Source organism: Mus pahari, chromosome 9 (genome assembly GCF_900095145.1).
Source record: "Mus pahari chromosome 9, PAHARI_EIJ_v1.1, whole genome shotgun sequence".
Lineage (NCBI taxonomy): Eukaryota > Metazoa > Chordata > Mammalia > Rodentia > Muridae > Mus > Mus pahari.
In genome coordinates this window covers 83,076,215-83,101,822 of record NC_034598.1, presented here as the reverse complement: position 1 = coordinate 83,101,822, position 25,608 = coordinate 83,076,215, and positions in this window count along the sequence as shown.

Genomic DNA, 25,608 nt, shown 5'->3' with positions numbered 1-25,608 from the left:
GGATGCTGCAGACATAAGGCTGAATGAAACATATTTTGATGTTAAGGAACTCTTAGGCTATTTGAGGAATAGAGGAAGGACTTGATGAATAAGGTAAGGAATGGCTTATATAGCAGTGGGACATACAAGGTATGATGGGAGCAGAGGGTAGGGAGGTACCATGGATGGCAAATAATGATTGAACCACATAGAGCTAAAGCATTAAAGATGGGTCTTCTGTGGTAAGGTGACAATATTTCCATAATACCATGGTGGCTTTGAGGGATATGGCAAATAGAATGAGAGGGCTTATTTTGGGAATCAATAGATTGTGCTTTGAGTTTGCATGGAAGCAAGTAGTTCCATGTGTCTACAACACAAAGGAGAGATGCTAGGGATGGGGAAAAATTTGGGAGAATGTTGGGAGGATGCTGAAGGGTGAATGTCAATGCATCAATAAGCATAACCAGATGCAACTTTGGAAGGAGAGGGTTCATTTCATCTTACACTTCCACGTCATATTCCATCACTGAGGGAAGTCAGGGCTAGAACTCAAGGCAGAAACTGAAGCAACAAGCACAGAGGGCTGCTGCTAACTCACTCTCACTTTCTTCAACAACCCAGGACCACCTACCTAGGAGCAGCACCACCTACGGTGAGTTAAGCTTCCGATATCAATTATTAATCAGAAAAACTTCTCACAGACTTGTCTCTAGGCTGGTCTGATGGAGACAGTTTCTCAACTGAACTTCTCTCTTCCCAGGTGACTCGAGCTTGTGTCAAGTTGACAAAAACGAAGCAGCTCAAGAAGCAAAGGCGTAAATCATCAAAACCTTCAACATCATAATTCTAGAGCTCGGAATTGATCCACAAGATGACAGAAAGACTTTCCCAGGTTTAAATGGGGGTGAAATGTGTTATGTTGTCTCCTTAGACGTGATGCCGCAGCAGTGGGAAGATTAGATGCAAAGAGCCAGAGAGGGAGGTGGAAGCTCTGTTGGGAGAGTACTGTAGGCAGCCAGGCAGGCAAAACACGTGGAGAATGCATAAAATGCACTGTGAGAGTCAAGAGGAAATTCATTCGTGGGATTTATAAAAAGGTCAACTTGATGAGATTTGATGACTAAATTGAAAGAAAAGAAAAGATGACAATGATTTCCTAGGCACAGAGCTTGACCTACTCTGAAAATAAATTTTCCAAAATATACTTTATGACATCATCACATTAGTTTCTGTCTTAGTTAGGGTTTTACTGCTGTGAAGAAGCACCATGACCAAGGCAACTCTTATAAGGACAACATATAATTGGGGCTGGCTTACAGGTTCAGAGGTTCAGTCGATTAACATCAAGGCAGGAACACGACAGTGTTCAGGCAAGCATTGTACAATAGGAGTTGTACATCTTCATCAGAAGGCTGCTAGCAGAATACTGGCTTCTAGGCAGCTAAAATGAGGGTCTTAAAGCTTACACCCTCAGTGACACACCTCTTTCAACAGGGCCACACCTCTAACAGTGCCACTCCCTGGGCCAAGCATATACAAACCATCACAGCACCCAAGACACCACAATCAACTTCCCTCAAATTGCTTGTCTTGTCGTTTCTTTTGTTCTAATGTTTTCTAACAATATTAAGTAAATCCTTAAAACCTGAAGGGTCTGTCATTGGTAAAAGCCAAACATCTTGTTGGCTATGAAGGATCTATGGCTGTTGGCCATAGAACTTTTCTGTTTGACACCCCACTCAGGAATACCTTCAATGTAAAGTCTTTGAAACACTTATCTGTTCCCCTTAGAATATATCATGCTTGTTTCTTTTTTGTAGCAAAAGGAAATGGCCCCCAAAGATGGTAAATCTCCATGTAACACATCCACCAATTAACTGGATTATTGGCCAGTATCAAGTTTCCCTTTGTTTGGAATTTTACCTAATCTTTGGATGACATCTCTGAAGCCATGCCCATCATTCCCAGCAGCCTCTGCCCCCCCCTCTCTTTTCCAGTGAGAGTCAATCCTCATTTTGCTCACTGTCTATTAACTCAAGGATTTATTAAGTCCCAGCCAAGTGGCAACACTGGTCTAGCATCTGATCCTATGTAGGGAAGGGAGTAGAACAAAGTAGAGAAACATAGGCTCCTTACCTGTGGAGAGAGGAAACAGAAATGAGTACCTGAACAAATCAATAATCCAGATAACTATAAAGATAGAAATGCTGCAGAGGAAACAAACGGTATGAGTGTAATTAGAGAGGAGAGGGTGAGAAGATTGGTATTGTCCAATATAGAAGGCCCCTTGGAGTCAGGAGTGAGAAAAAAGGACACCAGACAAAGGATGGGATTGGGGTAGCACTTTCTGGACATAGGTCCTAAGAAAGTTAAGTCTTGGGCTTTCCAGTGCAGATAAATGGGCCAAGTGTGTCTGCAGGCTGCTTTATAGCCCCTTGACTTATTTTATTATCTACTTTTCCATATTTGCACTCTGGGGTTCCCCGGCTAATTGGATTATTTGCATACATATTGTTTCTTGCAAAAATTCTACACTCCTTGAGGGCAAAGGAACATCGTATACGTCATTTGTTTTCTTCACAATCCTAGCACAATGCTGGAAGCTCTACTAGGTGCTCAATAAATTCTCACTAAATTCAATTGAATTTGCAGTAATAGGATTGTTTTTCATAATCTGAAGCAATGCCCACTAAACAACCCAGTGACACCGTTAAGAAAGATAAAAAAAATATATAAATAAATAACAAAGGTAAGTCTTTCCACAAAGACTTGCAGTGTGCACTTTCATTTTGGTGGCTGTGATTCCCAAAGTTCTTAAACAGTCATTTTTGTTGAAGAAGTCATTTTCTGTGACAGCTATCCAGTTTTCAGTGAGAAAGCTGTGATGCCATTTGCAGCTGAAAAATAAGAGAAAGAGAGAATGAATGAAATAAAGAAGGAAGGAAGGAAGGAAGGAAGGAAGGAAGGAAGGAAGGAAGGAAGGAAGGAAGGAAGGAAGAACAAATGGAAGGATTGGACTTTAAAAAAAGGAAGAGATTGGACTTTAACATTAGGTTGGACAGGAAACTCCAGAAGGAGTGGACTCAAGAAAAAAAAAAAAAAGAGTTAATTGACTAAGGTGGGCAAGCCTGGACAGAATGAAAATGGACAGAAGAAGAGGATGAGCATTATGGTTCTATTGGGAGGAGGAAGGCCCGGCCAACCAGAAGATTATCCTGGATAATGTCAATGGGATGCCGATCACAGTTATGGCATCTTTGTTCATGTGTCCCTCAGTAGGCTCATAGACATACATTCTGACTGCATGAGCTCTTCATTACTTTGTGCATTCTCTTGGAGTTATAAGGGTCATGGCGACTATTACCCCTGCTGTTTCATAGCAACATCAAAAAGCATATTATAATTTCAAAGTGGCCCATCTTTCACAGCCATGACCTTAAAGTTTTCGCTTTCTGTTTCCACTATTTCCCTCCTTCAAGTATTTAGCAAATCACTGTACTATGGCCACCCATTTCCCCCTAGTCATTAAATAAATAAAGATCCTACTATAGATGGGGTTCCACTTTAGATTATGAGAATACAGTAGTGAAATAGACAGGTCTTTCCATACAAGAGGAAAGCACACATAGTGGTTAGAAAAGGAAAGTGATTATAAATAAATAAATGTTCTTTTCATAAGAAAGGCCATAACCACCTAGGGGAAAGCAGAACAGTATGCTGAACTGTTATTTTCTCAGTTTTTAAATGGTAAAAACTCACTGCAGGGCAGAATATGGGGAACCATGGCTGATGGGAATACAGATTGGAACACTCCTTATGGAGAAAAATTATGCACAAAGCTTTTGAATTCGTCTAGAAAGTAAGAGAACCGTCAAATGTCTAGAAGGAGGGTATAGTAAAATAGACCCTACTAGGTAGTTGTCTTAGTCACTGGTCTAATGTTGTGAAGAGACACCATGACTAGGGCAAGTCATAAAAAAAAATATTTTATTGGGAATTTGCTTAGACAGGTCAAGTCATAGAAAATAAGGCATTTAATTGGGGATCTGCTTAGAGTTTCAGAGGTTCTGTTCATTGTCATCATGGAGAGGAACATGGTGACATGCATGACACTGGAGCAGAAGCCGAGTGCCACATCAAAGTCCACCTCCAGTGACAAGTTTCCTCAAACAAGCCCATACTTGCTAACCTTTCTAATCCTTTCAAGGAGTTCCACTCCTCAGTGACTAAGCATTCAAATGCATTACAGTAAATATGGAGAGGGCGGTACTCTTATTTAGAATACCACAGTAGTGAAACCCCCTGTTGGCTTGAGTCAAACAAACCAGAATCTAACTCAAAAGCAAAAGAAGACTAGAGTTCTGTGATCTCATGGAGGAAAGTCAAGAGTGTTGATGTGCGTTTAATATGGGCTTCGTCCTGTAAAATAATAAAAACAATGTTCCTTAAATCATGTGCACATATTAGTCTTTAGTTTTGTGGGGAAGCTGGAAATACACGTAAGAATGTGGTAAGTGTGGGTATCTTCTGGGAATAGGAAGGATAATGAGAGACTCCAACATTGTGCATAGTGATGGGCTTTGAAATCCTGTAAAGAATTAGTTAATCAAGGCATTGTAAGTCACTCTTCTTTTGACACTTACTCTATTGAGGAAAAAATATAAAGGAAAAAAAAAAGAGGGATATAACATCATGTCTAATAGGGATGACTACCAAGAATAAATAATACTGAACAAGGGGAATGGAAGAGGTCCAATTTTCAAGAAAGTTCAAGAAGGGAAACTGATAAATGGAGACAACACAGAAAGATAAATTTGGGTAAGTTTCAAAGAGCTTTGTAGCTACCTTGAGCACCTGTGATCTGGGCAGAGAGACTTGTGGTGGCAAGCACCAGGTGTCTGGAGAATACTTATTACACTAATGCATGAATAACTTGGGACTTCAACAGAGGTGGCCAAGGGAGAGACCCTGTGACCCTCTGCCTTTAATGAAACCTAATGAAGGTTTTTGTTGTTGTTGTTGCTGTTTTTATTTATCTTTTGTTGCTCACCGAAATAGAAGACAATGAAAAACTCATGCTTGGGTCATTTTGTTCCCTTCCTTTCTGGGTTTGCTTGCCTTCCACCCCATTAACCAGGACCAACAGTAAAAACGTTTTTTTCATTCAGACGTTCCTTTCCCCATTATATTCATTCTTGACTAAATATCGCCACTCATTTGTTTTCTCTGTGACTGCTGTATGCCTAACGTTAGGTACCACCACAAATTCAGCCTTCAGCTTCCCTCCAGCATCCCTAGATTGTCATGAATGTGTTCGCTTTTGATTATTTCCCCGCTGGATGACCGGGACAGCTATAGACCCCTTCACTCTCAGCCACATCTCCATTATCACCCTGCGGTTAAAAACAACCTCAGCTCCTGCTTCAACCATAACTACAGCCTCTGAAATGGTCTTGGCAGAGTCATATCCCCTGTTCCTTCAAACTCATGTCTCCACCTGTTGAACTTGATTTACCACTGACGTCATTCTCTCATTTGATCCACTGCAATCTCAGGAATTAACCCTGGTCTCTGAAAATCCCACACCCATCTGGTGCCTTAGTGTTTGAATGCTTTCTTTAAAAATATTCTAAGCTAAGTTTTAACTTAGCATTCAAAGCAACATGGTTCACTCTGTTATTTTTATACATACATGAAATTTGTGTGTGTGTATGTGGGCTGTGCTGTGATATATATATATATATATGTGTGTGTGTGTGTGTGTGTGTGTGTGTGTGTGTGTGTGTATACCATCATCATCATCATCAAACTTTGTTTTTCATTTTTCCTACTCCCTTAATGCTACTCTTTGTTCTTTTCCCTCTTTGACTTTGCAATCACAAATATTCCATTATTCTTTTTGTTTTTCCTTCTCTTGATATCTCTTTCTCCTCTATTATGATTCACTATAATTTTATGTTCTGTACTTGTTTATATATGTGTACACCATACCACACACATATGCACACATACACACACACACACACACTCGTAAACTCACACACACTCATACAGAGAATACCACATCCACATACACACAACTCCTACGTGAATATGCATATACATGCCACACTCACAAACATACACACATATACACACATCACACACACACTAGAGCAACATTTAGATGTTGGGACAGAAAGAGAGACAGACAGAGAGACAGACACATAGAGAGACAGATAGAGATAGACAAACATACAGAGAAATGGACAGACACACAGAGCCTCATGGAAAAAGAAGACAGACAGACAGACAGATAGACAGATAGACAGAAAGACAGACATAGAAGCACTCTTGGCTTGGTATGGGCTTTTAAAATCCCTAAGTTCACAATAAGGCCATACCTCCTAATCCTTCTAATACTTTGAAATAGTGCTTTTCTCTATGGACTGAGCATTCAAATATAAGTCTATGGATACCATTATTAGTCAAACCACACACACACACACACACACACACACACACACACACACACACACCACATCTTATACACATACACACATACATATACCACACACACATACACAAATACCTCACACTCACAGACACACACATGCACACCAGCACACCATCCCTCACACATGTACACACATATAAACCACACCTCACACACATACCTCACACACTTACATATTCACATGCACACCATCCCTCCTATGCTCCCCACGCATACATAAAAATTTAACCAATATTTTTCTGACAAGAAAAAAACATGTAGTCTATGTTGATCTGGCTTATTTTTCTTAACATGATAATTTTCGACTGATTTTTACTTTGCTGAAAATATTACAACTTCCTCTTTATTCACAACTAAACAAATTATATTATGGTTATGTATCACATATTTTTAAATTCATTCATCTACTGAGCCAATGCACACAAAAAAAGTCTCAATTCTATTTCCACTTATTGAACCACATTGCTTCTGTCCATGACCAGTTCTTCACTCATTCTCATCTTGATGTAATAGCATCCAAAGGAAACTTAGTTCTCTGGTTATATTCCCTGCTCATGCCCCAGCAATGCACACACACCTCCTTGATTTCCAATAAATATAATTCCTCACAATCATCCTCAGTTTAAGTATCCTGTTTGTGTCTTTCAGGTTTCAATCAGAATTTCTTGACAAAGGATGCAAGGTTCCTTCTGAGGTGTTTCTGTTTCCAAATGTCTCTTGGAAAACATTTCCTAAGCTCATTCTACCTCATTATCTGCAAGTTGTGTTATAATAGAAAGTAACTCCACGGCCCTAGGAAGCTTCCTGAACTCCTAAAGCTTCCACTAAACAGTCAAAAGAGTTCTGGAAAACTGGTCACTACAATTATCGTCTCTTTCCCACTCACCTTTACCTCCTCTTCGCCATGTGACAGGTTTGATGAGTATTTAAAGTCCTCTCAGGAGTATTTTCTTTCACTCTGAGTTATGAACTCTATGTGGAAAGCAAATAAAGTTTTAGATATCACCTTTGGGTCAGAGTGGATGTCAAACAGCCTTAAGGCTGTCCCCATCTCTGTCTGGAATGGCCCTTTCCCTACTGTGTCCGCAGATGTTGTAGTTTGCTTTCAGACATACAGAATATGTAGCTATGTCAACCTGATTATGTTATCTAAGGTTATCATTATCCATTTTTCTGTAACTGCTCTATCTCTATTAAAAGCAAGCTATAGTGATGCAGACAGCAGCAGAAAGGGACTGGGAATATCTTATTGTTGCCATCTATCAAGAAACTGAGGGCAACACTATAGCTAACTATAAAGAATTGCACGCAGTCAACATTCAGGTGCCCTTGGAGGAGGATCCATCTCTAGCCAAGTCTCATATATATAACCCAGTCACCACCATGGTCTTCCAAGACTCTAGTAGAGGATCTAACCAAATAGTCCCTAAAACTTGACCTGCAGGAGCTAGTAGGTAGCAAATAGGTATTGTTCTGCTTTTAAAGCCGTTCAAGCCTCTCGATGCTATTATGCAGTGATAGATGCCTACTACATCATATGGCTGTACTCTAATTCCCCCATGGGCCTTGCCTACAATATTGAAGTTACTGTTTGTTTGGTGTCTCTCCCCTGGCTCTGAAGATGGGTAGTGATGACGAGATTTCTCTTTATATTCTGAGAATTTTCTACAACATGACCCAAACTCCACAGGATATTGTTGGTGTTTGGTACAGGTATATTAAATGCATTTTTCTCTTACAGCACTTTGGAATACTCTATGCCAATGTGATTAAAGTTCTGATTGGGTTCCAAAGGAAAGAAGTTGTTCTTTCAAATGTATGAAAATGAAATAGTTTGGAGCAAGTTGGAAATGACAAGCGCATGCCGATGTGTACCTAAAGTTAGCTTTTCAGCGGCATCATTTTGATTAATGAGAGGCTTCATTTGTTCAGTCACCAGGGAAAAATTTAAAGAGATCTCTTTCCTATTATGGTCTACTTTCAAAAGCACGGCTTCCTCATTAGGAATAATCAAACACCACTCAGAAGGAAGGGCAAACTTGAAACGACAAACTTTGAGCTTTTAAAGCCTTACTATTGCAAGTGAAAGGAAAAGCCTTTCAATAAAAGCAACACTATGCTTTTACTTGGGTAATTTAATACTTTGAAAAGTGACAGTATTCTTGTCCCAACATCTGTTCAACTAATCCATTTGAGAAGTCTCATGGCTGAGGACATTCTTGTCATCATTTCCCTTTTGTTTTTTAAGTGTTTCATAAAGCCAAGTCTTTGTTTTTGTTATCAGTGTGTTCCCACAAGATTGAAACACAAATTTCAGAAAGAAGTTACATGTCAATTAGCATAATGTTTATTTTTTCATAAGGTAATCAATAGATATTTATTGATGAGAATTAAGTAGGGTGTGGTGTGAGAATGATGCATGGAGGAGGATTCAAGAGGCTTTCAAAGGCAAACAGTGGAGGTTTGGTTACCTTTCCCAATGCTGCACACTGTGAGGTTTCAAAGCTGTTTTTATTATTTCCTGGGCACAAAGGTTGCCATAAGGACACAGAGCATCCGCGGTCAGATCTCATTGCTACTGTCACAGGTCATACTGGATCTCCTGGCCAATGTGAGGAAAGGAATAGGAAATATAGATATGAATATTGAAAGGAAAGGAAAGACTAAATTAAAACAGAATAATTCAATGAAATGGCTGAAATAGCTAAACAAAAGTAAATAATAGTAGATTTCAGAAAAGTAATTCACAACCTGAAAGTTTAATAAAATTGAAATGTCAATAGCAATATGTATAAAGAATATCAAGTAGGAGAACGCAAGATTAACACGGAGACAATTCTGAACCCGAGTAAGACAGAGAGCATCATTGTCTCAACCAGGGAGGCCGTGCTTGATGAGTGCTTTAAACTCAGCAAAAGCATAGTTTTTGAGAAGTTGAGTGAAAAGTCTAAAATGTGTTTTTGAAAAATAAATGTCATAATAATGGAGGCAACATTTAAAAACATAGTTAAGAACCAAGGGCTTTCCTTGTTGACACCGAGCCATAGCAAAACCATAGTGAAGATACCAATGATATTTTATTAATGAAATGAAGCTAGGGACATCACAATCATGGTCCAGACAGGGTGATTCATTCTCTCTCTCTCTCTCTCTCTCTCTCTCTCTCTCTCTCTCTCTCTCTCTCTCTCTCTGTATGTATGTATCTATACACACACACACACACACACACATATGTACATGTATGTGCATGTGAACTATGACACAATGATTCATGAATTTGGATGGAGGGCCTAGTGACAGCTCAGTCAATAACATGCTTGCTTCGTATGCTTAAGAACTGGAAAGTGGGCCCGGCGGTAGTGGCACAAGTCTTTAACCCCAGCACTTGGGAGGCAGAGGCAGGTGGATTTCTGAGTTCGAGGCCAGCCTGGTCTACAAAATGAGTTCCAGGACAGCCAGGGTTACATAGAGAAACAAAACAAAACAAAACAAAACAAAACAAAACAAAACAAAACAAAACAAGAACCGGAAGTGGGTTCTCAGAGCCTACACACAAAGCTGGCCGTGATGATGCAAACACTCAGAAATTGGAAAGCAGAACTAAGGCGATCTCCTGGGCTTTCCTGCCAGCCCAGCCCACCTCGTAGACTTCAGGCCAATAAGGACAATGCCTCAAAATAGAAAATGAATGGCTCCTGAGAAACAACATGTGAGGCTCATTCTGCCCTCCACATGCATGTATACATGTGTACACATGCACCTTCACATACATGTATAACTGTAAATATAAACATACACATAAACACACACAGGTGAATGTGCACACGCTTGAACACACATTTAAAGAATCTAGACATGGCCCCCAGTGGAGGGATGGGGTCACCCCTCCTATCTAAAAAATTTTAACCCAGAATTGTCTGTCTAAAAGAAATTCAGGGGCAAAAATGGAGCAGAGACAGAAGGAAAGTTCATTTAGAGACTGCTCCACCTTGTAATCTGCAGACAACAAACCCCGACACTATTGCTGATGCCAAGATGTGCTTATAGACAGGAGCTGACCATATCTGTCCTCTGAGAGGCTCTGCTAGCACCTGACTAAGACAGATGGAGACAGTCAACCATTGGACTGAGCCTGGGACTCCAATGGAAGAGTTAGGGGAAGAGCTGAAGGAGCTGATGGGGACCACAACCCCATAAGAAAAGCAACAGTATCAACTAACTGGACCCCTCAGAGTTCCCAGGAACTAAACCACCAACCAAAGAGTATACGTGGGCTGATCTGATCCGTGGCTTCTGCTACATATGTTGTAGAGGTAGCCTCATCTGGCATCAGTGTGAGGGGAGGCTCTTGGTCCTGTGGAGGCTTGATGCCTCAGAGAAGGGGGATGCTAAAGCAATGAAGCAAGAGTGAGTGTGTGTGGAGCACCCTCTTAGAGGCAAAGAGGAGGGATATAAGGTGGGGAGGTTCATGGAGGGGAGACCACGAAGGGGGATAACATCTGAAATGTAAACAAATAAAATGATTAATAATAAAAAGCATCCGAGTGACAAAACAATATTTTCCCCTAGAACCAAGATGTTCTTGAAGGAAGAAAACTATGTAGAGAATAGCATACAAATGTAAAAATTATCAGGAAGTGACAGCAATGGTGACAAAATGTCATTGTTGCCAGGGTAGACAAAGGGGCCATTGGAGCAGCATAAGAACTCCCTAGATTGACTCACAGCTACATGAAGAACTGACAGTAGAGGCTGGCATTACAAAACAATGACGAACAGAGGGCTCCGGAGATAAATGGTACCAAGAGAGTCATCCATATGGATAAAAATGACTTTTTTATATCATACCACACACAAAAATCAATTCCACATGGCTTATCAGCTTAAATGTAAAAGGCAAAACTATAAAACTTTTTAGAAGCCAATATAAGAAAATAAACAGACAACCTTGGAATGAAGACAAATTCTTAAACAAACTTAGAAAACAAAATGTCTGAAAGAAATCGCCGGTGCATTTAATTGCGTAGGGTATGGAGGCCCTGCCTTTATCAACAAAGGCCATAACACAAATGAAAAGCTATTTATGAACTGGAAGATGCTATCAACAGTCATAAATTTTAATGGATCAGAGCTAGGATGTCTGCCCAGCTGTCTGTCTATCTGGAAAGAGAAAGAGAGTGAATAGAAAATTAAATAATTTGATACTGCAATACACAAATGGTGATGTAGTTTAAGAATAAATAATAAATATGTAAAGAGCTTTTGACCTCAATAATCAACATAAAAATGCAAGTTAAAAGCATAATGTTCATTAATAGTAGATGGACTGACCAATTGGAGTTTGCTTATTTAGCAAAGTAGTATAGAAATAACACACTACGGCTCCCTTACTAAAAGGTGAATTTGGACGAAGAGATCAGAGAAGCACACAGAATGTTCTGTTTCTTAAACAGTGTAGGATTTACTTGGAATTTCGCCGTGCTATAAATCTTTAGAAGTTTTGCAAACCATAGACTTTTGTAGCCAATAAGTATTGGCTCCCATATGAGGGTTTATGAATATTTTTCAGTTGTGAGGGCCTGCTTAGATCTTGTTTTCTAGGGGAGGGGTAGACAACAAGGAGGTCTATCCTTGGATAACACATGTAAACCTCAGGGTTCCTTGGGCTTAGAAAAAAATAGCTTTCACCTCCAATAGGCTCTCTAGATACTGTAGATACCAAAAGTGTGATTCTATTTTTCTGCTTAAAGTAACTGTGTGGTATTGCTTCCCTAAGAGGTGTCAGGGTAACTGTCACATGCCATGACATCTCCATGAGGGGTGGAAAGATCTCTTTCCCTTTGGTTTGGATGATCATATTCAACATTCATGTAGAACTTTAATTTAATAGTGCTATGAGGTGATCAGAACGTAGATGGGAATAGAGGAGAAGATCCGTACCTGATCAATGGGCTGAGGAAACTGGCTAAGTACCTTTGTCCTCTTTGGCTTTCCTTGTACTATGTGAGGACCCTGCACTGTTCCCTCTGGAGGATGCAGCTCTCAAAAGACACAGAGTTGACCTGTGCCTGGATCTTGACTTTCCCAGCTTCTTGAACATTGAAGACTAAGACGCAAGTAAATAATGAGCAGCAAACAGAGGTCCCCAGAATTGCACACCCTAAGTCTGTTCTCTCAGTAAATACAGCAAGTTTTCTTCAAGACAGGCTTTCCCGACGTAGCCTTGAGCCTTCCATGTCCAAATTCCAACTTCCCAGGTTCTGGGATAACCGGTGTGTACAACCATGCCTGGGCAAGTTCTACTCCTTTAACATGCTTCTTGAGGTTGTTAAGAAAATCAAATGAGATAATGCACATAAAATGGCCTGACACATCCTAAGTACAAAGCATTAGCCTATCTAGTTATTATTACCTTATTATATAGAGTGGAAATAGAAAGTGATTTATTGTATTCTGTGCATTCTTATTATGGGACTCTCTACATATACAGATCTACTGGAATGTAATCATTGAATTTAGGGGAATTAATTTTTGCCAGATTTATGTTCCATGGAAAATTGCGGGTATTGAACATTTTAATATTGCAGTGTTCTGACAATTTGCTTAGTTCAGAATGGCCATGGGGGCAATCAATCTCCGCCAGGAAGGAATTGTGGAAGCAACTGCTCCCTCTGCCAGTTACCACACTACACACTGGCTGCTGACCTTGACTCTTTAAAAGAGACATCAGAACTCTTTAGTTATTTCTTTGCAGATTATGTTTTCAATTATTCATTCCCATATTGTTAGAAGGGATAGACAAAGGGATTAGCTGGGAAGGCACAAATAATATTTTCCCACTTTTCATCTTTACCTTTTACTATTTTCTTTTCTTTTCTTTTCTTTTTTCTTTTTCTTTTTTCTTTTTTTTCCCCTATATCACAGTCAAGCAAGTGAAAGCAGGATGGCTTGGAAGCAAAGCTGAGTCCCTTGTTATTAGCCCTACCCTGAGAGTGACTATCCTGGAGTAACCATGGATCTAATAAGAAATGCTGAATATTAGCCATTTTAAAAATAAGTTAGAAATAGTATTAGCACATTGAAATTTGCATCTGTTTGTAGTCTATGTGTCATGTTTGGTTCATTGGATGGGGCGTTGAGATTTGGATGATTTTTGTAGATTTTCTTTCAAAAGAGAATGTCAGAAGGCCCTTTAAAATGTAATACAGAGGGAGACAGGTTGTGTGTCATCTGACAGTTCAGTGCTCCTCAGTGAGAACAGCGTCTGGCAAGATGTTATCAGAACCCGAACCATGCCAACACGTTCGTGTTACTATGTTGTCTTCTTTGCACTCTTGCTTTGATGTTAAAGGTTCCTTGATTATGTTCATTTCGGCTCTGCATCACTGTATACAGAATGAAGAAGTCAGAACACAACCATAAGTCTATGGATGACCTGTTTCCAGTTGAAAAAGGAAAAAACCACTATTTCTATATGTTTTATGTATTTCCTGGGACCAAAATGTGATTTTCTTTTTTTCCAGCTGTTACTGTCGCGCAGAAGAGCATATTCCCCACTGAGCAAATGTGCTTCCATTCTGTCCCCATTGTGATGATTTGCTGGCTCTGATCAGCTCCAGGTCTGGAGACTGGCAGAGAATTATTCAGATGATTGCCCTGATTTTAGGCTATGCCCAGTCTAGGAATGCTCAATTATCAGTTATTGCCCTGCAAGTCTCTCCTAACCCTGACTTCCTCACCCGCCCTGTGGTCCTCAGCTCACTGTGCTCTGTTATTACATAACTGAAGCATGTTCTTCCCCGTTACTGTTACAGAATTCCAGTGTTGTAATCTGTTTACAATTAAGACCACTCCAAAAATCCATCTTTTCTTTATCCCTTCTTCCATGAACTAAAGTTTATAGAGAAATAAACATAGCAGCTTTATTCTGGTCCAGAAACAGAAATCAATTTAGATCAAATTCCCTAGTGTAACATGTATTAACTTGTCACGGAAGACAAAAATTGTGTTTATTTAAAGATGTACCACTTTACCAAGCTTTTCAGACCTGCAGTTAAAAAAAAAAAATGCACGGCTATTTAAGCTTTAGAAAGAAAAAATCATTTTGTGAAACCTCATCTATTCAAACAATGAAAAGTCATGAAATGAATGTACCATATGCCGAGAGTGACAGGCCTGGAAGAGTGATGAGTTCCATTTTGATGAGCTTGAATCAAAGTTCATTGACATTAGAGCCCATGTGTTTGCTGCTGGCTTATGAACAAAAGGTTTTGAATATAATGTGGAAGGAAAATACAGAGGAAGGATGTGGTGAGCAACCTCATAGATCTTTTTGTTATTGTGGGTTGTTGTTGTTGCTGTTGTTGTTGTTGCTGTAGTGGTAGTATGGTGGTGGTGGTGGTGGTGGTGGTGGTGTGTGTGTGTGTGTGTGTGTGTGTGTTTAGAAACAAGGTCTTACTATTTAACACTAGCCACTTGGAACTCACTAAGTAGACTGACCTTGAACTCACAGTTATCTGTCTACCTCTACCTCTTGAGTGTTGGTATTAAATAAATACATCATCACATTCAGCATTACCCCTTATGTTTTGAGATAGGGTCATACAATGCCCTTGATGGCCTGGAACCCACAGTGTAGAGTAGACTGGTCTCTAACTTAGAGAGCGTCTGTCTTTTCCTTCTGGTTCCACCTTATCTTGAGTTGCTTAAGTAAGCTACACGGGCTGGCTGCTGAGCCTGATTCTAATGTGGATGTCGTGAATCTGAACTCATACTTAAGCTCTAAGCCTCTCCCTAGCCCTAAAAGTTTATTTTACTAATGAATCCCTACTTACAGACTGTAGGATACTCAAGCCATTAGAAAAAAAAATGTTTTCAGTTCAGAATAGGAAAACTGTTTGGCTGGCTGTCCTTTTGAAGATGCTTATTAGGAAAATAGATGTCACAGCTGCTGCTTCTCACAGCCACTGGCCTCATTTTTACTCTGCCAGAACAGACTTGTGTGTGGAATCAGAATTCAAGAAATGTGTGCTACCAAGCACCAAGTATTAACTTTCAACATGTTATATTTCCTTTCTTTAAAAGTTAATATATTTTGACAAGTGGTTTTGAAATTGTGGAAATCATAGTTTGAAGCCACCCCTGAGCAGGAGTTGTCAGCTTAGGGTCAAAGGTTACCAATGCAAAGTTAAATTTACAGTCAGAGAAAAGAGATTGAGCGCTGTACACCCAAGCACCGTGAAATGTAATTAACTCTTCTGTTCAGGAAGAAAAACAAAACAATAAACAAAACACCAAAACTAATTAGAAAACTGAAAGATTTCATGACCACAGGCATCATGAAACTAATTATCAAAAGAAAGAAAATGTAATATGAAAGTTCGCTGTATCCATTTAAGCAAGGTGTCTTAAAGTGACACTCAAAAATTATAAAAATTCAACTGATGCAAGATTTCTGAATTAGATGAACTAAATTAACTCAAAGAAAAACATTCATTATTTCATAAGTCAATTTATAAAACAACAACAACAACAACAAAAAAAAACCTGGTCTTAGTGGGAAATGGCTCTTTCTTCAGGTATATAACTTGATTTCTGTGTTACTGCAGCCCACTAGAGATGTTAGAAATGTTTGGAACAGTCAATGCCTAGAGTTCTATATGTTCTTCCCCATGTGTTGCCATGTAAAATGTATTCATTCAGACCCAGAGTGACAGCTCAGCAGACAAATCTCATTCAGTTCTTGAGTCAGGCTTGGGAGGAAATGGATGGATGAGGGGCCATAATAGAAGTGCTTGTCCCTGAGCAGGAAGGACAAAGGGGGGGGGGGAAATCTGTCAATGCTTCAGATATTGACTTCACTTGAGAACATGAAATACAAAGCTGTTTCCTGCTAGGGGTGGAACTATGTGGTGTTTGGGGGTGGAGCTATGTGGTGCTTGGGCTAAGCTCCTGTCAATGCTGCGAGCCACGGAGCAATAGCTTCAGAAGTATTTGGTGAATTTGGAAGCAAAACTGGGCACTCACATTATGCCAGGTAGAACAAAGGCATTGGTGCTTATTATCGTCTCAGCCCTCTAGTCTGCTTTTCTGGTACTTGACAAATACTTAATTAATCTTCATTAAAACTCTTCTTTTCTGTAACATTGTGGCAATATCGTAAAGCTGGCCAATCTGAAGGGAAAGTCCTACAGAGGCATGTGTGAAAGTGTTGTGTAGAATACTAAGCGGAAAATACGCCTCATTAAAATGCATTTGATCTCAAACATTTTGAATATGCTTCAAGTAGCAACATTCTAGTTTGCCAACATATAAAGGGAAATTTTCTACCAACAACCAAGAATGTTTTTTTTTTTTCCATTTTCCACCAGGATATGGTTTCTTAATGCCTTACATTGTCAAAGGAAGTCACGATGATACTGGTTAGCATCGTTTTTTGGATATGGGAAAAATGTTTGGCGAGACAATCATAATAACATTTTAAAATAAGTATGAATCTGTTGTGCTGAGTCAGGCGTTACAAACGTGGACTTCTTTTCATTTACTTTATCAAAATTCTGAACTTCCCCTGCCTTCCAATCTTTTGACATTTTTCTACCACGAGAAAAATTAAATTTTAAGTGGAAACTGTACTCGAAATCCACGAGTTATGTTCATTTGTATGAGAGGTGGTATGCATGTACGTGGATGTGCATGTGTCTATTTCTGCTACCGTGCATCAGAGAGGATAATGTTGGATGGATGGTGTCTTAAAGGAAAGATAGTTCTATGCTGGACCAAATCTTTATGAATATAACATCACTAATTACACTGTGTGCGGAAGCACATTGCTGAGATCTATTATGTGAAATAAGATCTGGTCTAAACCATAATCTCCACGTGCTGTAGAGTTCATTAATAAGTATATTATCCACTACACAGAACAAAACATTGTGGATACTGATGTCTCTGTAGGATGTGTGAAGACAGGTAAATAAACATTATGCCCCTTTGACATGATGATACGACCATCCGATTCTACTTCCTTTAGTGGCATGCCTTTCTGAAAAGTATGGAGACAAGTCTGTTCTTATGATGTGAAACTGAGAAAGTGCAAGAGACTATGACCAGGAACCCCTGTTCTCAAGTATTTAACTTTTAAAATTTCAGAGTACTTTAAAGGGTATTTTTAAAGAATTGTCCTTATGTTTTCAGGAAATAAAATTGTCCTTACAAGTTCCTATCTTACTCCCTCCCTCTCAATTCAGGATGTGTTGAGCAACTTTCCCTCATGATGCCCCCCCTTTTTAAAAATTATAATTTTGGTAGTTAACTTCCTCAGAGGGTCTATGAGAATTTCTCTAGGCCTGCTAGCTTATGTGCATACAATTAGTATTGTCTGATAGGCTACACTTCTCATACAGGGACAAAGCCTTCTTCATCATCTGTTTACCTCTTCATACTCGAGCTTCTTACACTACAGGACTACAGGTTAGAACTCAGGTTTATATATATATATATATAATTATATATATATATAATTTCTTATCAGTTATTTTTAGCACACAGGGAAAGCTATTGACCAACCTTTTATCACCAGGCTTCTTAATTGGCTTACTAATTGACTCCCATGTTGTGTTTTATTTTTGTGTTAGTTTGTTTTTGTTTTGTTTGTTTAGTTTGCTTTTTCAGGAGGAAAAGTGGATTATTAACAAATAATGAATTATTTCACCCTTAGATATCTTCACTTTATATCCTTTTCTTGGCTTATTGAGTCACTGACATTAACACTGAATTCTGTTAAATTCTAGCTGTGATAACAGGCCTTCTTGTATTGGAGCATTAGAATGATCATCTTAATCAGCCAATGTTTCAGTAGTGGATGTGATTTTTGCCTCCTGTTTCTGCACAGCTCTTCTTTGTTTTACTACATTCTTTTCTGCCTTCAATTTATAAGAAGTCTCATGTTTAAATAAAGAAAAGCCATTAGGTTTTATGACAAGATTAGGTTTTCTAAGATGCTCACATTTTACCTTTGATCTAAAATAAGAAGAATAAAAAATTTATAAAAAACATTGACAGTTACTACCACCCAGATACTGAGATATTCAATGTAACAAGAGTATTTTTTTTAAAAAAAAACCTATCACATAAATATCATTATTATTTCCAATGCACAATGTCTGTATTCATAGATAGACCTGTTTCTAGTGAGGACGTATCACTGTATATTGAGAATAAACTCTACTTGTTTGCCATCAATTATGAGTTTATTTTATTGTTGGACTTCATTTACTAGAATATTAGTGAGGATTTTACATTTGTTGCAATACTGCACCATCACTAAAGACACTTAAGTCTCTTCAGGATTCTTAGGGGATATATAAGAATATCCATTTTCCCAGGTGAGAATGGGGAGAAAGTGAAGGTATGGGGAACCGAAGAGCCGATAGGCAACAAAACTGAGATTTGAACCCTGGCAGAGGGGAAAGAAAACACTGGAACCCCAAACAGGTGAGCAGCTGAGCAGCTGAGGGAGCTAAACCTACTCGACCACGGGAGGAGGCGCGGACCCCAGCGCCTCCAAGCCTCAGATTTATGGGACTGATTTGCATATGTAGGTACTAGTTCTTAAGTAGGTTTATGAATGTCAGATTTATTGACCTGCTCTAGGTTTGCCTTTAAAACAATCTCGCTGGGGACGGTAAGAGTTTTACATGCTATCCCACTCAAGTATCTTCATGTCCTATTGGAAAACCCTCCTCCAGGTCATGAAGACCGCCCGTTTTCTCCTAAGGCATTTGTTCTTCCTCTCACATTTAGATCTGCAAGCCACCTACAGCCACGTTGGTTGAAATGAGATCAAAGAAAAGTCAAGTTGGATCATTTTTTCCATATAAATATCCGTGTTGAATCCGGCGTTGGTTCCAGAAAAAACAACCCCTTTCTCCGAATTGTAAGCCTCTTCATGAGCTCGGAAACTACGTGTTTGTGGTTCTGGTAACTTCATACTATCAATTACTACGACTGTGTGAACAGGCATACATGCAGCTAATGCAGGGGTTTCCGTTTTCTTTTCCTTCTGGGGAGATGGGTGTGACTACTCTTAACCACTGTGGTTTAGAAAAGTACCCACAAAGGCTTTTGTCCTGAAAGCCTGATTAGCATCCCTTAGTATTACAGGGATGTGGAGCATGCAGTCAGCACTGTGCCCTGGGCCACTCTTGTCTCTCTTCTGGCCTGCTGGTTGCTCTTGAATTGGAGTTTCCTCCGCCAGCATACAGAATATTTTCTTTCTTCGGGCTCAAGTGCAAAAGAATCAAGCACAGATGGAGACAAACCTTTCTTCCTATTGGTTCATTTATCCCAGGAATTTGGTTATATGAATAAACATCTGACTATTTTTTTTTTCCACACTCATCTCTCCAGATTTCATATCTGCCTCATCCCATTATATTGGTGTAGCATGCAGCCATTTGTCTTCCTAGTCTTTTTTTTCCCAAATTTTTTAAAATTGGATATTTACATTATTATATACATTATTATTATTTACATTTCAAATGTTTTCCCCTTTCCAGCCTTTGGAAACCCCCTCTCCCTGCCTCTATGAGGGTGTTCCCCCACTCACCCACCCACTCCCGTCTTCCCTCCCTGGCATTTCCCTACACTGAGGCATCAAACACCCTCAAACCCAATGGTCTCTTCTCCCACTGATGTCCAAAAAGGCCAGTGCCATGGGTTGCTCCATGTGTATTCTTTGGTTGGTGGTCCAGTCCCTAGGAGCTCTGGGGGGTTCTGGCTGTTTGATACTATTGTTCCCTCCATGTGGCTGCAAACCCCCTCAGCTCCTTAGTCCCTTCTTCAACTCTTTCATCAGGGACCCCCATGCTCAGTCCTTGGGTTGCCTGCAAGCATCCACCCCTGTATTTGTCAGGCTCTCTCAGAGCTTCTCAGGAGACAGCCATATCGAGCAAGCACTTCCTCGCATCCACAATAGCATCCAGGTTTAATGACTGTGTATGGGATGGATCTCCAGGTGGGGCAGTCTCTGAATGGCTTCAGTTTCTACTTCTCATTTTGTCTCCATATTTCCTCCTGTAAGTATTTTGCTCACCCTTCTAAGAAGCAAGAGTAGCTTATTAATTTTCTTCTCATGTATACATAAATACTGTTGTACATTTTCAGGAAGATTAAACTGATTTTATAGGCCAGTCTTAAGAGAATTGATCTTTTACATTATTGTTGCATCTTCCAACTTGAGCTACCTTCATTTTGACTTTTTTTTAGGATAGGGATCTTGTGTTAAGTCACTGCTGGAACAGTGGCCTTCCTAAGTTTACTTGCAGTGACTTATTTCTAGGGGATTAGAGTTTTTCTCCATATGTAGTTATGTCATTTGTACATACTTGGAATTTTGTATTTCTATCAGTTCTTATACCTGTTTCTTTTAAAAGTCAAGTACAATATTAGATTAATAAATGATATACTTTTCTATATTCTGTTACCAGAAAAAAAACTTTCAGTAGCTTATTGTCAAAGATTTGTTTGTTGATAAGGAGTTATAGATACTATTGTCAGACTAGGTTCTTTCTATTGCAAACTTGAAAAACATCAATTAACATTGAATTTCATAGAACTAAAACATATTTACATTATATATGTATTTATTTTTCCTGTTCATTTTGAAAAAGATGATTGCAGTGTTATGGTTGGATGCTAGAACTTTTGCGTGCCAAAAAAGCACTCTGCCACCGAGCACATCTACAGCTCTTAGTTTTTAAATTTTTAAAAAATATATATTTATTTATTTTATGTATATGAGTACACTGTCACTGTCTTCAGACACACTGGAAGAGGGCATCAGATCCAATTACAGATGGTTGTGAGCCACCATGTGGTTGCTAGGAAGTGAACTCAGGGCCTCTGAAGGAGCAGTCAATGATCTTAACCTCTGAGCCATCTCTCCAGCCCAGTTTTTAATTTTTTTAAACAACTATTGCATACCAGAAGTAGGCCTGATTACTTTTGAAGGCTAGTTCTTTCTATTCCACACTGTATACAACATAAAAATATCTGTTTATAACTTCATTAATATTCATAGACATATTAGAAAAGTAATAGTCTGGGCTTTTATGGCTTCATCAGCCTCATAAAATAGTTTAAGATATTTTTTCTTTGACTAAAATGTTTGAATAAGATATTTTTGAAGTTATTTATTCCTGGTATGTGGGAAACATCTGGGTATGTTATTTTTCTTAGTTTTTCTATGAGAAACACTCTAAAGGTAAATTTGATTTATTAGGTATTATTTAATAATTTTTGGATTTCAAGAAGATCATTTTCCAATGTCAGTGCTGAAAAGTATTTTCTATAGATTTTGTACCTTTCATCTAAAATTTCAAATGTAATGAGTATGCTTGGAATATTCCTTCCTTTCTCTCTAATTTTGTGGATCTGGATATGAATTTCCTATCTCATTAGAAATAATTCATGTCTTTTAGGTATCTAGAGTGAACAATTTCATTACTTTCAAACAACAACAACAAGAAAAACAACAAACAAAAGCAAAACAAAACAAAATGAAAACCAACTCTGAAGGCTAAGGGTGTGCTTCCTATCTGAACTATCAACCCTTGGGAATTAGAGCCAGGAAAATCACTGCAAGTTAAAAATAGTGAACTCCAGGCCAGCAAAGACTACATAGTGAGATCCTGTGTCAAGAAAGGAAGCTTGACAGTTTGCTCTGCAGTTAAGATCATTGGCTTCCTCTCCAGAGGTCCTAATTTGATTACCACCACCCACATAGCACTTGACAACTGCCTGTAATTCCAGTCCCAGGGACTCTGACTCCCTCTTCTGGACTCCACGACACACATGTGGTACACAAACCTATTACACACATTACATAAAATAAAATGACAAATAAGAGATCACCCCCAATATCTTATGGCTATATTATCACTTTTTGATTGGTTTTATTTTGATGCAAGTAATTACAAATTATTACCACCACCACCACCCCCAAATCTGGAATAAGAAGTATAACATGCTCTTCACTGTGAGACACTATCTCAGGTAATTAGTTTTGTTTTCCCTGGTGGAGACAGGTCAGTTGGTGGCTGTGACCTGTGGGAAGCCACATTCGCCATTACAAGATGGCGCCTGAGCCCGAAGGGGCTTGTTGTCAGTTAGGCCAACTAACTGACAACTGTTGTGCACATGCTCAAACAGCACAGATGATGAGTCACAGCTCAAGCCCGGAGCATGCAAATGAGGGTATATAGTGAGCACCAATCACGGAGTGACACATCCCTCTTAGGCCTATTTAAGCAGCACCAGTTTTCGGGCTCGGGGTCTTTTCGCTTCAGCAATCAAACCCATTATAAACGTCTGCAGAAGAATCCTGTTGTGGCGTGTCTTTCTTGCTTGTGAGTCAGACGATCGCGACAGTGACCTTGATCACATTTGTCTTCTGGTGACTTGGATCCTCACAGACCTGTGTCTGCGCATTGTTTATGGGCTGTGTTGGCTTCATTTTGGCTTGAACTCTATGTATTTTCTTGTATATTTACACATATTGACTAGACACTTTCTGGTAGCTTCTTAAAAGTAGGCTACTCAGAGATAAGATGTTAGAAAATGCATTTTTCTATCTTCACACTTAGAATGAATGGGTGTTTGAAGGTAGAGTAATGGGGAAAGGAAGGAATACCTAAAGCTGTGGTGTCCCGGTGAATTTGAATGAGCAGCATGGCTTAATTTAGTCAAGTTAAAATGTAATGATACTGGTAAGCAATGTTTAATAGAAGTGGTATCTAGTCACACAAAGAATGAGATCCTACATACTGATAAGAAAAAGAAAAGCCAAGAGAAAGAAAAGAAGTAAAACACAGAAAAAGAAAGCCATTTTTGGAATTGCACACCGGACATGAGACAGCACTAGGGCAGCAGAGAACCGGCCTGACCAGGGGCACAAGCCCCTTCCAGTGTGCACCAGCACCTGATCACCTAGGGCATGGATTCAGTGGACACCCCCACGGTCCCTAGTGGACTGCCCAAGCTATCTTAGAATCACTGGTGAGTGGAACACAATTTCTGCTCCAATCCAATCGCGCACAGGACCTGTGACAGCACCAGGAAAGCAGAGAGCCAGCCTGACCAGGGGCACAAATCCCTTCCGGTCTGCACCAGCACCAGGTCACCTAGGGCACAGAGTGGGCGGATACCCCCACGGTCCCTAGCGGACTGCCCACGCGATCTGATATAGTGGCCTCTTGCGAGGCTATGCCAGTGCCTGGAAAACACCGAAGTGGATTCTCACAGTCAGCTATTGGATGGATCACAGGGTCCCCAATGGAGGAGCTAGAGAAAGTACCCAAGGAGCTGAAGGGGTCTGCAACCCTATAGGTGGAGCAACAATATGAACTNACCAGCACCCCCAGAGCTCATGTCTCTAGCTGCATATGTAGCAGAAGATGGTCTAGTCAGCCATCATTGGGAAGAGAGGCCCCTTGGTCTTGCAAACTTTATATGCCCCAGTACGGGGGAACACCAGGGTCAAGAAGGGGTAGTGGGTGGGTAGGGTACCAGGGGTGAGGGTATAGGGGACTTTGGGGATAGCATTAAAATGTAAATGAAATAAATACCTAATAAAAATTGGAAAAAAAGAAAATATCTAATAAAAAAAAAAGAAAGCCATTTTTGGCTTCAAAACTTGCAAATTATAGATAAAGCGATAAGAAAGGGGACAATATCCTTTTATCTCAACACTGTAATATTCTATACTCACAAGAGTTTGTAGAAATGGACACATCATTCAGACTGCAATATTAGAATTTCATTTAATTTTTTGAAATAATTCTTTTTTGAGGCTTTTTCCTAGAGGAATATTTTACATTTTGCCTATAAAAGGAGAAAAATAGTCACTGCAGAATTGTTGGTATTCACCCTACACTGGGCAATATTAGAAGAGATTATCATTAGGCAAATGGTTAGGATGGATGCAAATATTCTGAAGTGTTCTCATAGTCTCTTGTTCTTTCACTCTATACAGCAACAAAATTAAATTGACAGGCAGATAAAAGAATAAAAGACATTGCCAGTATACAAACACACTTAAGATTGCTGATATGACAGATAACTATTAACAATTGCATATTGCCATATTACATTATAAGGAGAGGTATCCAAGAACTATTTGCCCAAGTTTTGAGACTATTTATCTTTGCAAACAGTATTTACTTTTTATGATATTATTCTGCAAGCTTTTTTATATGATTCTCCACTGTAGTTTTAGTGTGAGAAAATTTTATGACATAAAAATGGCAATGAAGACAGATTCTTCTAGATCTTTCTGGATTATTTGTTCTTGTATGTCAATCATGCCTGAGACCTTCTTGCCCATTTACTGCCTTGTCCCAGGGTATGTATTTGCCTTTGTTTTGCTTTGGGAGTAGAGATGAGAATAATTCCTTTTGTCCTTTGATCTTTGAAGACACTAACATCACAACTGTTTTAACCTTTTCTTCCTGAATAGTTACTATTTCATGAATTCAAAGAGAAGTGTTAAAATAACATTTTAAATAACCATGAAATTCAACTAATTAATGTGTCTTAGATATGATATTGTCTTTTACTTTCAGGTATGAGCTAGAATGGGAAATGTCTTTAGCTATAAAGTAACTTTCCTCATTAATTTTGTTTTTTGAGCAATAGTGGCTTGAACATAACTGTAAATAGAGACTAAGCAGAAAATTTCCTGAGTGCAAGGACTCTAAAAATACACACTGGAATTTATAGATACTAAGTAATAGAAAAGAAAGGAATTTGGGGACAGAAGACAGAAAATTGAAGGAGTAATTTTGCCTAGCATTCTTTAGGGTATGGGTTTGATCCCCAGAACAACATAACCTGTGTATGATAGCACATACTTATAATCTTGATGCTTTGCAGGTAGAGGCAGGTAGACCAGTTGTTCAACATCATACTCAGTTGTACAGTGAGTTGTAGGTTAACCTGAGCGTGAGACCCTGTATGAATGCATGAAAGAATAAATAAGACAGAAAATTAATTTATAAATCATGTTTACTCTTTTTGACGACCAACTTCAATAGTCAACTTCATTGGATTGAGAAATGTCTGAGATTGGCAAA